The sequence below is a fragment of the Hyperoodon ampullatus genome (genome assembly GCF_949752795.1).
Source record: "Hyperoodon ampullatus genome assembly, chromosome: 4".
In the NCBI taxonomy this organism is placed as follows: Eukaryota; Metazoa; Chordata; class Mammalia; order Artiodactyla; family Ziphiidae; genus Hyperoodon; species Hyperoodon ampullatus.
The window spans coordinates 166,522,139-166,534,936 of NC_136917.1; the positions used below are offsets into that span (position 1 = coordinate 166,522,139).

The 12,798-nt window shown below is 38.5% G+C and overlaps 1 protein-coding gene across 4 annotated transcripts in view; it reads left to right on the top strand.

Annotated features, from left to right (window-relative positions):
* The window catches only part of CTNND2 (catenin delta 2), a gene marked incomplete at both ends in the record, with an annotated part of 950,049 nt that overhangs the window by 560,927 nt on the left and 376,324 nt on the right, over positions 1 to 12,798 (top strand). The gene's annotated exons all lie outside the window — the stretch shown is intronic.

Below are 12,798 nucleotides of genomic sequence, written 5' to 3' on the forward strand. Positions count from 1 at the left end.
TTGACTTCAAATACTGTGGTCTAGGTATTTTCTTGTCTCAGTAGAAGCATGCTTTGTCGCGTTGTATGTTTCCATTCATCAGAGTGGAAAGTGGCACACCTACCAGGTTATACTAAAAATTGGAAATTTAGAAAACCCTTATTACCTTCATTTTTGTGTCTGAAAATAAATATTAGGCTGAAGTTGATTGGACATTGATTAAAAACTTGAATATAATATATTAAAGAAATTGCTATTATTGAGAAGTGTTTCTTTTTTGCTTTCTTTTTTCAACAGTGGTGAGGGATTTAGTGATACTCTACTTCTGAAATTGGAATTGAATTCCGGTAGAGTTAAATGATGTTTTATTCATAGGCATTTGATTTATGCAGAGTCCCATAAATATATATCTGCATCTGTGAATACTATAGATATATCAGATGCCTGGTATGTCTTTGTAACGGGGCATATGACTTGAATCTGTTGGTAAAATTCATCTCAAGGAATTTTTGGATATTTTCTCTGATAGAGCACACAAGTGCATGTGTACTATATTGAGGGGTTTGCATAGATTCTTTTGTAAAAAGAAGTCACTTCTACATACATAAAAGGCAGAATGGGACCATTTTATGGTATTCTTTGAGATAGCTTCTTTAGCACAATTCAAACCTGCTTGGAGGGTTTATGTTAAATCTTATATGTGGTAGAACCTCCATTGTAAAGGTGAATTGTAATAGGTGCTCACTGTTAACTACTAGAAATAAGAATTCTTATACTTACATTGTCCGGCATCCTGCTTCTCTCGATTTTCAGCCGAAACAGGGATCTCTATCGTCTTGGTCCTGCAATCTGCCCCAGATCCTTCAGTAATCTTGGCATGTGTGGGTAGAATGTTCTTCAGATAACAACACCGCAACACTCTCTATTTCTTTCTTTCCTTCTTTATGCAATATTTATTATTTTTTAATTGAAGTATAGTTGATTTACACTGTTGTGTTAGTTTCTGCTGTACGGCAAAGTGATTCCATTATACGTATATATGCATTCTTTTTTATACTATTTTCCATTATGGTTTATCCCAGGATATTGAATATAGTTGCCTGTGCTCTACAGTAGGGTCTTGTTGTTTATCCATTCTATATATAATAGTTTGCATCTGCTAACCCCAAACTCCCAATCCATCCCTCCCCCAGCACTCTCTATTTTTAAATAATTTTTCTAGACATGATATTGAAAACATGTAGAAATAGAAGTAAACTCTTAGGAAATGCTAAATAGAAAAATACATAATTGGATTCGCATCGCTTTATTTAACATTGTATACTTAAATTGAGGCTAAGCATTTAATCTTCCGTGGAAAGGTTTTAAAATTTCATATTAGGGGAATTTGGCTTGATAGGAACCCAAATTTATGTTTCTCTAGCTACAGTTTCACTACTTTATTTTATAATGTGTATTAAATGCATTTTATTTTATTAAATGGCATAGCCTTCTCACTTTATGTTACTGTCACTTTTATAGCCTTTTTTCTTCTTTCAGTGTATCATCATGGCTATTATCTTTTTAAGTTACGGATTATGTGACATATATTTATTGAGTGCCCACTGTAAACGAAAAAAGAGAAACACCAATAAGAAATGTTAGAATGAGTAAGAGTATACTGTCCACTGACCTTTTGTAGGTGTAAACTTATATACAAATCAGTGTTATAGGAATTACAGTTTACTATGTTATTTTTAAGAATGCTAAGCATTGGCTTTACATATGTGTTAATTCTGAAAAAAAATCATACCACCATCCTAAGGTCAGGTATAGAAGCAAAACAAACAGAACCAGATCTAGAGCCAGAACTGAATTATTATGGCTTAATGTAAAAGGAACTAATAATAATAACCTGGCATTATGCAAAATGGGTATATAAAATACAATAATGCCTTTCTTGTAGAGCTTTTTTTTAAAATAAAAGAATATGTCAAAGTGTTCAGATTTAATTGAGACAGCCCAAATCTAATCTAAAATTCTAGTCCACAATCTAATGCTTCTTTTATGATAACATTTTTGCATCTTCTTTTGAATAATGAATTTTGGTTCTTCCTAGGTGAATATTACTAGAATGGGTATCTTTTACTTTGGGGGTTCAAAATTGTTTATTTCAGCATTATAGCTTATGATTTAAACTTTTCCAGCTTTTAGACTTCTTTCAAGCTTTTATACATACATTTTTGAAGAGAATTTGTTAAAGTTTTATTTATCATTAAATGCCAGACCATGTAAGCCTCTTTGCCATTGCAAACATGTATTTATAGCGCATTACAATTCTCAAAGCACTTTTCCTTACATCTTTATTTATTTTTTATTTTTATTTATTTTTTTTTTGTGTGTGTGTGTGATACGCGGGCCTCTCACTGTTGTGGCCTCTCCCGTTGCGGAGAACAGGCTCCGGATGCGCAGGCTCAGCGGCCATGGCTCACGGGCCCAGCCGCTCTGCGGCATGTGGGATCCTCCCAGACCAGGGCACGAACCCATGTCCCCTGCATCGGCAGGTGGACTCTCAACCACTGCGCCACCAGGGAAGCCCTCCTTACATCTTTAACTTAATTCTCCTTTGTGGGAGCAAACTGATATCCCCATATTTTGTGCCTTAAATAAATGGAGAATTGGAATAAGTGACCTGTGGGTACACCGGCTAGAATCCACACTTTTAAGACACGGGGCACGTATTGGCATGGGCATTTATATTTCTTTATAAAAAATAAAAAGGAAAAGGAAAGACTGTACTCACATCTTTTGTGATTTTCTTGGAGGATGAGTAAATGATAGCACCAGTTTTCTGTGTGTAGGAGTGAATGAAGGAATGAAGGAAATGATACAAATTGTCTAAACAGGTCTGGTCTCTCTGATAATTGCTTATGGATATGTGGTCTTTGTTTTGTTTTTCCTTTCTTTTCTCTTATACTATCTGCCTACCTGTCTTATTGCAGACCAGTATCTTTTCTCTATTAAGGAGCTTCAGTGAGGAGTTTTCAAGCAAATCATCCATTTTAAAATAAGAATTTGAAATCAAGGTAGCCCCAATTCAGTCATTAGACTTGAAACCAGAAATTCCCCCTTATCTTTTTTTTCTTTGATATTTTGATGACATTTATTTATTTATTTAGGCTATTTTATTTTATTTTTTAATTTATTTTTTTAAATTGAAGTATAGTTGATTTACAGTGTTGCATTAGTTGCAGGTGTACAGCAAAGTGATTCAGTTATACATATATATATTCTTTAAAACAATTTTTAAAAATTTTTTCTAAGCCATAGGATATGAAAGGATTGGTTCTGAAGGGTTAGGTTTTTCTAGCTTACTTGGCTGAGTCATATAGATCAGGGCAAAACTTTGGACTTTTCACTTTTTATTGTCCCTACTGTACTCCAGCAAAGAATGCACAGAAACCTTTTATACAAGGAGATGGTAGAATCTGATTGCCTTTTTAAGTCAGCAATCACTTTGAAAAAAAAATTTATATATATAATGTTTGCTTTACAGCCATGTTTGCTGAGAAATTTTTATTTGTTAATTGCATGTTATCTTCCATAAAATGTGAATTTCTTAAGAATTATCACAGCTAATACGTTGTTGGTATTATACCAGATGTTGAGTTTTATACAGTCCTTTTAAACATGTAGGCCAAATACAAATCTTTAAATTATATGAAAGGACTCATCCCAACTCAGTGATGTTGGGAGTGATAAGTCATAGCATCCTTATTTTGAAAATGTGATTGATGAAATAACCAGAAAAAAAGCAAGACTGATGTACCTGGTGTACTAATGGTGCTATAAATGTTCTTGTCTATAAAAGAAGAAAAGTTATGGCTAAGACATTTACTGACATAACTTAATGTGTAGGTTGCAGCATGAATGGCATCTTTTAATCAAGTTGGATTAATCCCTTTTCAGGATATTGTAATCCTTGATGTAAACTACCTCAAAAGCAGTTTTTCAATCATGCTAAAGGAATCTAACTTACTGTAAACATGATTCACAATAAAATTCTATCTTCTTTTTGTTATGTAGTGTAACAGAGAAATATATGCAATGACACATCTTTATGCTGAATTTGAGCCCAAATTAGCAACTGCATTTTCAGTTGGCTCTATCAAACTTGTTCTCCATGTTTTGTTTCAAGCCACTGTATTTGACCAATAATCTAAAAATATGTACTTTTAAGGAATTACCTAGTGTATTACTAAAATTATTTTATTATTGGATGTTGTTTAGTATATATTATTAAGTAATACTGCTTATAAATATCATTAGGTAAACCTAGGTTAAGAATGTTTTCCAAATGCTGGGTTTTTTTTCATTGCTTACCTGCCCACACCATAACCACACATAGCATATAGTGAAATGAATGCTCAGGAAACAAAATATATACAAAGATGCCTTTTTAAAGGTGAAGATTTAAAAAATACTTTTAGCATCTTTATTAAAGTTTAAAGTGCCATTATTATGTCATTTAGGTAACATGTCTGAAGTGTTTGCAATAAAACAGTCATAATATTCTTCCTAGTTCAGTTCTGGGGTGGTGAACCTCTGGGGAGTTTGCTTTTCACTTTAAATGTTCAATAATCATTTATTTAACTGGGGAAATGTCAGAGGGGGAAACAATACAGCATCTGCAATTTAAAGACCCTCAGTGTGAAGAGCACTTGGATGTCATTTATTCAGTTAGGCCAAAAGCAAGCCCAACAACTGGCCATTCAGTCTCTGTTTGAATGCCTCTCGAAGTGGGCCACTCACCATCTCTTGAAGCATTTTATTAATTTCTTGAATAATTCAAGCCTTGTACACTCATTTATATTGAAATCTTCACCCCTTGTAAGTTCACTCCCTGACCTTGTTTCTGACCTTTGCAGTCACGTTAGAATACGTCTATCCCTTCTTCAGAGACAGCCCTGAGGACAGTTATTACTCCTCCCCCCAGCGCCTTCTCAGTGGGTTCTCAGTGAGACTTTTTTAAAATTTATTATTATTTTTTTATTGAAGTATAGTTGATTTACAATGTTTCAGGTGTACAGCAAAGTGATTCAGTTATCTATATACATGTATATATATTCTTTTTCATATTCTTTTCCATTATGGTTTATCACAGGGTACTGGATATAGTTCCCTGTGCTGTAGAGTAAGACCTTGTTGTTTATCTATTTTATATATAGTAGTGTGTATCTGCTAATCCCAAACTCCTAATGTATCCCTCCCCTACCCCCTTTCCCTGTTGGTAACCATAAGCTTGCTTTCTATGTCTGTGAGTCTGTTTCTGTTTTGTAAATAAGTTCATTTGTGTCATATTTTAGATTCCACATATAAGTGATATCAAATGGTATTAATCTTTCTCTGTCTGACTTACTTCACTTAGTTTCATAAGCTCTAGGCCCATCCATGTTGCTGCAAATGGTATTATTTCATTCTTTTTCTTAATGGCTAAGTAGTATTCTATTATATATATAATGAAATTATATATATATATATATATACATATATATATATATAATTTTCTTTTTAACTTAAATGAGGGACTTTACATTCACTTCTTGTTGGGTGATTCCATTATTTGATACTTCAGACTCCAGTTTTGTTATCCAGCATGATTATTATAATGCACTGCTCATGCCACTTGGAAATATGAAAAGCACACATATATGTCCTCAGCGAGGTTTTTTCAACACATGGCCAGAGCTGGGCAGGGACACAGCTCTGTAGCTCTCATTCCTTTAAACTCTTCCCTCCAGGTCCATCTGAAGGCACATGTGTTCTCGGTGACTTTTCTGGGGAATATTGTAGGGTGAACTCTGCAGGTGCAATGATAGCATGAAAAGAGCTTCATTCTTTAAGGAGCTTTTAAAGGTATGTGAGAGAGAAAGGTATATCCACAAATGACTGTAGTGCATTGGGTAAATAAGACAGATGTGATAGAAGTACAGAGGCGGAATTGAGTGCTTTGCCGGAACCTTGAGGAATAGCTGATATTTACATATGAAAAAATGGGAGAGAAAGCTCTCTAGCTGAAAAGAAAAGAGGGCTGGAAGTTGGGGGTGGTGCCTGTTTGAAGTACTCCAGCCTGGTTGGGCTGGGAGGGCAGCTGTCCACCCACCGAGTCAGCAAGAAATGTTAGCTTGCATCTCTGTATGCGGATTTTTTTACTTATAAATTATGAACATGGTATGTTAATTTCCTAGGGCTGTCTTGCCATACAAATTACCACAAACTGGGTGGCTTCAACCAACAAAAATGTATTCTCTTACAGTTGTGGAGGCCAGAAGTCTGAAAAATCACAGCCTGAGCAGGGTCATTCTACCTCCAAAGGGTGTGGGGTGGCCCTGCCATCCCTTGAATGTGCCTGCAGAGCTTCAGTCTCTGCCTCTGTCTTCACTTACACCTTCCTCTCTGTCTCACGTCTCCCATCCTGTTCCTATGAAGACACCAGTCACTGTATTTAGAATCCATGCTAATCCAGATGACTTCATCTTCACCTAATTACATCTGCAAAGACACTGTTTCCAAATAAGGCCATATTCTGAGCTTCTGAATAGATATGAATTTTGGGGAGACACACTACTCAACTAACTACACGTTTCAGTGTACTATTACATTATTTACACTGTAAAATAGATGTGCACTAAAGATAGAACTTGAAACAGGGGATGTTAAAGATAAAACACCACAATTAAAAGTTTTTATTGCAGTTTACATTTTTAAATTTCTTTTATTGAAGTATAGTTGATTTACAATGTTGTGTTAATTTCTGCTGTACAGCAGTGTGATTCAGTTATACATGTATATGCTTTCTTTTTTATATTCTTTCCCATTATGGTTTATCACAGGATATTGAATATAGTTCCCTGTGTTGTACAGTAGGACCTTGTTGTTTATCCATTCTGTATATAATAGTCTGCATCTGCTAATCCCAAAGTCCCAGTCCATCCCTCCCCACCCCCTCCCCCTTGGCAACCACATGTCTCTTCTCTATGACTGTGAGTCTGCTTTGTAGATACGTTCATTTGTGCCATATTTTAGATTCCACATATAAATGATATCATATGGCATTTGCCTTTCTCTTTCTCACTTACTTCACTTAGTGTGATAATCTCTAGTTGCATCCATGTTGCAGCAAATGGTACTATTTCATACTTATTTTATGACGGAGTAATAGTCCATCATATATATACCACATCTTCTTTATTCATTCATCTGTCAATAGACATTTAGGGAGCTGTGAAAGACCAGTATACACTTTTAATCATAAAAACTTTTCTTTAGAAAGAGCAATATGGTTGAATATGTTAGATCTGAGTATATTATCACTGTTTTTGCTGGTTAACATGGCTGATGTTCATCTCTCCAGGTGTGGATAGATGGGTGAGTGAAGCTATTTTCTTAGCCCTTGGCCATGCTTGAATCATTTGTGCTACCTTGTTCGTATTGGGAGGGTTAGTTTAAAGCTAGATCATATAATCTAAAACTTCACATGGACCGGCACACATCACATGGACCGACACACATCAATAGCAATAGTGGTCAAACTAGCAAGGGTGTGACTGTCATCCTTCCTGTGTTGTGGCTTCCAGTAAAAAATGCACTGTCATCTGAAATGTGAGCCCAGTGAGAGGGCCAGTGCCTACCTGTGGAGTATGATCGTTCTGAATTGCTTTATTTTGTTTGGTTAAGTAAATAAGTAGAATTTCAAATGTTCTCCCCTCTCAGCCCAGGTGATGATCTCGTGCAGCCCTGCAGTGCAGGCTCTCATCCACCACGGGAAGAGTAGAGAGGTCTGGGTTGTAAAGGGCGTCTAACACCCAGGGGAAAAGGATTCTCAGCAAGTCATGATTCCAGGCGTGATGCTCACCTGCTCTGCCTTCAGTGTCCATGTGTGTAAAGCGGAAATGATAAAAGCACCTTCCTCATGAAGTTGCTGTGAGATGATACGTGTTCAGACCTCAAGGTCTTTGGGGCGTTTCCTGGCATAGGGAAGGGCCCACTGTTGTCACCACTGCCTCTCTGCTGCCAGCACAGCGCCTGCCATCAGGAGCACCTGTGGCCCAAGCCTCGAGCTGAGAATGGCACTTGGGAGTCAGAGACGTGGAAGAAGTGGGTGAAGGCACAGAGGCGGCGTGCGGCCGAGTGGCGAAGACCGGCGAGCAGATCCCGGGGGGATGCCCTGCTGGGAGGCCAGGGATGGGAGGGCATCTGGGGAGACCAGAGCACAGGCCAGCGGGGGCAGTGAGGAGGGAAAACTGAGACCTGGGCCCTCACGGCCAGGAAGCAGAATCGGAAGATGGAAGGGAAGACTCCAACTGCAAAAGGATTTTGTTTGTTTTACAAAAGCCTCCTTTTCAGGATTCCTTTTATCAACTGAAAGGAAAGCAGTGTTTACACACAATACTTGTCTGTGCCCATCTTGATTCTCCCAGAGCCCAGATTACTCATTTCGCCTTCTGTCTTCGGAATCCCTCGTAGGAGTGAACGATTGCATTTCTAAAAGAGAGACTCATTTGTAATACTACGCCCTCACCTCGTTTATACCAAAGCGGGTTCTGGCATGGGGACCATGGCGACATCCCAGATGCATCCTTCTACCCAGGGTACTAATTAGTTGGTTAATGAGTCATTAGCAGATACTCCATCAGTTGTGATGGTAGACATCTCTGCTTTGTGTTTTTCTGGTTTACAGGCTTTCCTCCTGAGAACCAGCCCCCTCCTTCCCCTCAGCCCACATGCTTTTGGTAAAACAGGCTCTACCCCAGGTTCAGAAGGTGAGCCTGTAGCTCACACCTGGTCCAAGAGCCAACCACTCATTGGGGCCTCCAGCACTAGCCAGACCCCCAGGGGTGCACAGGAGCCTGAGAAAATCAAGTCCCTGCTCTCGAAAGTGGGCCACTGGACTTTTCTGCCTTATTTAGGGCAAAAAGCCAAATCCACGCTACCTGGAGCCTCCCACGGGAGCAAAGGCTGTTGTACACCTTCTTCCCAGCAGGGTTCCCCCTCCCCTACCCAGCCTCTCTGAAGGTGGCCGTGGTGATCCTGGGTTTGGTCTCCATTATGAAGCCAGGAATATCTGTCTTTGGTCACTTAAGTTGTGTCTCTAATGATCTACCAGTGTGTCTGTCATATATCCTGATGCGGTCTTTCCAGAACTTAACGTTAACCCCTCTACTTAAAGCCAACTACCCTCATTCCCTGTTTTAGGAACAGAAATAACATCTTTCCCCTGATTCAAAGCAACTGAGAAGTTCCATTCGATAATTTAATTATCATGAAATCTTTACCCAATCTGTTTATAGGAGAGATGAACTCTGGTGACACCATTTAGCCTCAGGGGGCCACCTCGGGTCCCTAGAAGTCAGAACTCTGAAACATCAAGCAACTCTAGTCTTAATATTAAGGTCTCCAGTAATAATAAGTACAATGATAACATCAAAATAAAGATAATTGATGGTTTAAAGGAATGGCATATTGGATTCCTAAGTAAAACAAATAATGAGTTTGCAGTGTTGTTATCAGGCCTCAGTGTATTACTTTTGCTAGTAATTCATCTTACTTCCTGCCTTAAGGTTCATCTCTATTTTCTCACTGACAGCCAGGTTCATATGTTTGTGTCTGTGTGTCTGTTGGGCTTAGATATTCTCATACTGAAGAGAGAGTAGGATCTTGCAGGTGAAGTCAATTCTTTTTTTTTTTTTTGCGGTACGCAGGCCTCTCACTGCTGTGGCCTCTCCCGTTGCGGAGCACAGGCTCTGGACGCGCAGGCTCAGCGTCCATGGCTCACGGGCCCAGCCACTCCGCGGCATGTGGGATCTTCCCAGACCGGGGCATGAACCCGTGTCCCCTGCATCAGCAGGCAGACTCTCAACCACTGCGCCACCAGGGAAGCCCAGAAGTCATTCTTTGACAGTCATTTAGGATGAAGCAGAAAGCTAAGCTGAAGGTGGGAGGGAGGAAGTAAATCTCTCTCTTCATCTTCCTTGTGAAAGAAATGATCAGAATATTGAAGGGCCCCAAAGGAGTGTGAATATTAAAAACCAGCGCCCCTTACAAACAAGCTGAGAACCAGCAATGAGTCAGCCTCTTTCCTTGGAATCTCAAGGACGATTAGAGTGGCCCACAGACCTGGAACAGAAGCTCCTAAATCTCGGGGCTCCGTTTTGGGGTCTCTGCCTCTATTTCCCTTCTGCATGCTCTCCTTTCACTTCCCACTTGATACTTTCTAGAGCTCTGGGAAGTGGTTTGAAGGAATCAAAAGAAGGGTTTGTGCTTCAAAAGGAATCAAAGGAAAGTTTTGTGGGTCCAGTATTGAATAAGATTATAAAAACAGACAAGAGCTGGGAACGGGAACAGCTGGGAACAGACACGAGTGGGAACCCCCCAAGGGAAAAGGAGAAACCAAGAAAATCCAGGGTGACAGAACTGGCTTCCGTGGTCCGTCATTCCTCAAGGACTGTCTCCTTCTAAGGGGAACCTTGACAGCCCTACATTTGATTTTATCAAGGAAAGTGGCATCTACATATATGTCACATAGATTATGTGTATACATATACATATATTATGTGTGTATATGTACATAAATAACCTATCTGTTAATGGGCTCTGCACACAGTTACCCAGAGATAAGATTTGCAAAACTTATGTAAGAACTTGATTTTTAATGCGACAAAAGACACATAGTAACAAGGTATTGATTTTGCTTCTTGTCTGTTTATCCATCAGTCTGCTTTCCCAACTTTTGTGCTTTGCTTTTATTTTGTTTTACCATTTAAAAAAAGTCATTCTAAACAGGTTCCATTCTTCAAGTCAATGTTGATAGAATGTTGAAAACTAAAAATATAAATTCACAAAACTAGAGAAACACAACATTTGTTTTCCCTTCAGAAATCCGAGTAGCTGTGAGAATATTGGAAAGTACATCCTGGCTGTTTATTTCCGTCTTTAATCGGCATCCACATAGTTATGTTCAACCTTTTGAAATTATGTGCTCTTTAAAGGGCTCTATGCTTCTCAGAGAACGTGACCATATTATGAAAAGAATTTCCTTTCTTCGTTATTCAACTTATGCTGCTGTAACTATGGAAAGCCAATCTCAGTCTATCCTCAAAACCTCCCTGTTTATCCTACCACAAGCGAAAATCTGAAATCCCCTTTGATCATTTCACACACAAACCAGTTTTAATATTTTTCTGGATGGCTTCAGTCACTTTTCTTCACCATCTGACTTTGAACATTTAATTGAGGACCAAAATGGAGCATTCAGAACTTTTATTGTCTTACAAGGCAGGTGGTAGTTGACTGTCAGTTTGTAACTAATGGAAATTAATTTCCAGTGCTTCTTGAGATGTTTTGCACCTAATAGTGCTCATTAATTTGGAGGCACTGACATCTGTAGAGAGAAAATGAGCATTTTGTAGTAAGAAAAAGTACATGTTGAACTGATATTTCCATTGTTTATGGTACATTATAAATCTAGTAACTAAATTCTTTCATCTACTGAAGATCATGTCCAACTACCTTAACGGGTTTGCTGAACTGAGTGTGTTCTAAGATCCACTTAATTCTATAAGAAGAGAAGCATGGGGAAGGGGACGAGTAGAAAGAGAAGAAGATATCCGTGGGAAAGCCAGTGGGCGGGGTTCCTGCAAAGCAGAATATTTTACGTATTGAAAGGCATCTCATCAAGTGAGATGAGACGTGTGTCTTCATTGTTTTACCTTTTCAGATTTCTAGGGGCATTTCACTCTGTGCTTTGCTCTTTTCATGTGCCTCTTGCTTAAAATTTCATGCTAGAACAGGGCCCATGGGCCACCAGTTTTGGAAGCTCTTTAGAGCTGAAGCCACCACACCAAGAAAACTCTGGTTGTGTTTGATAACTGGGCCATTTGCATAGAGGCCCCAATAGTGAGGGCCTCCATCTACTCTCAGCTGCTCTGTACTGACAGGTGCCACAGTGAGCCCCCGGGGTGACTCCCCAGGACTGAAATGTGACACAGAGATTCCCAACATTTTTGGAATACAAACACTAGTTCCATTCCAAAAGCCATGTGGGTGCCAGCCCAGGGTCGCTGGGCTTTTACTTTGCAGATAGTCTCCTCTGGCCACTTCTTAGCACACAGGAAAGGCAGACATGAAATAACCTTGGAATATAGGGCAGTCTTTTCAGTTGCATAAAGGGGCCCCTATGAAAAAAAAGTCAAAGTTGGTTTCAGACAAACGTTTGGGAACCATTGGCTTAGAAGCCACAATGTAACAGAAATCATTTCTCTGAACAGGTGGGTAATGTAAAATTAGCTTCAGATGCTCAGTATTATCCCAGTGAATGTGAAAAAGAAATCCTGGCCTTTTACCTTATTTTCTACTGGGTTGTTTTTTCTGTTTTTAATTTTTATTTTTTTATTGAAGTATAGTTGATATACAGTGTTTCAGGTGTACAGCAGTGACTCAGTTATGTGTGTGTGTGTGTGTGTGTGTATATATATATATATATATATATATATATATATATATATATTCTTTTTCAGATTCTTTTCCATTATAGGTTATTACAAGATATTGAATGTAGTTCCTTGCACTTTTCAGCAGGTCCTTGTTGTTTATCTATTTTATGTATAGTTGTCAGTGTCTGTTAATCCCAGATTCCAAATTTATCCCTCCCCGCCTTTCCCTTTTGGTAACTATAAGTTTGTTTTCTATGTCTGTGAGTCTATTTCTGTTTTGTAAATAAGTTCATTTGTATCATTTTTTTAGATTCCACATATAGGTGATATCATGAGATATTCATCTTTC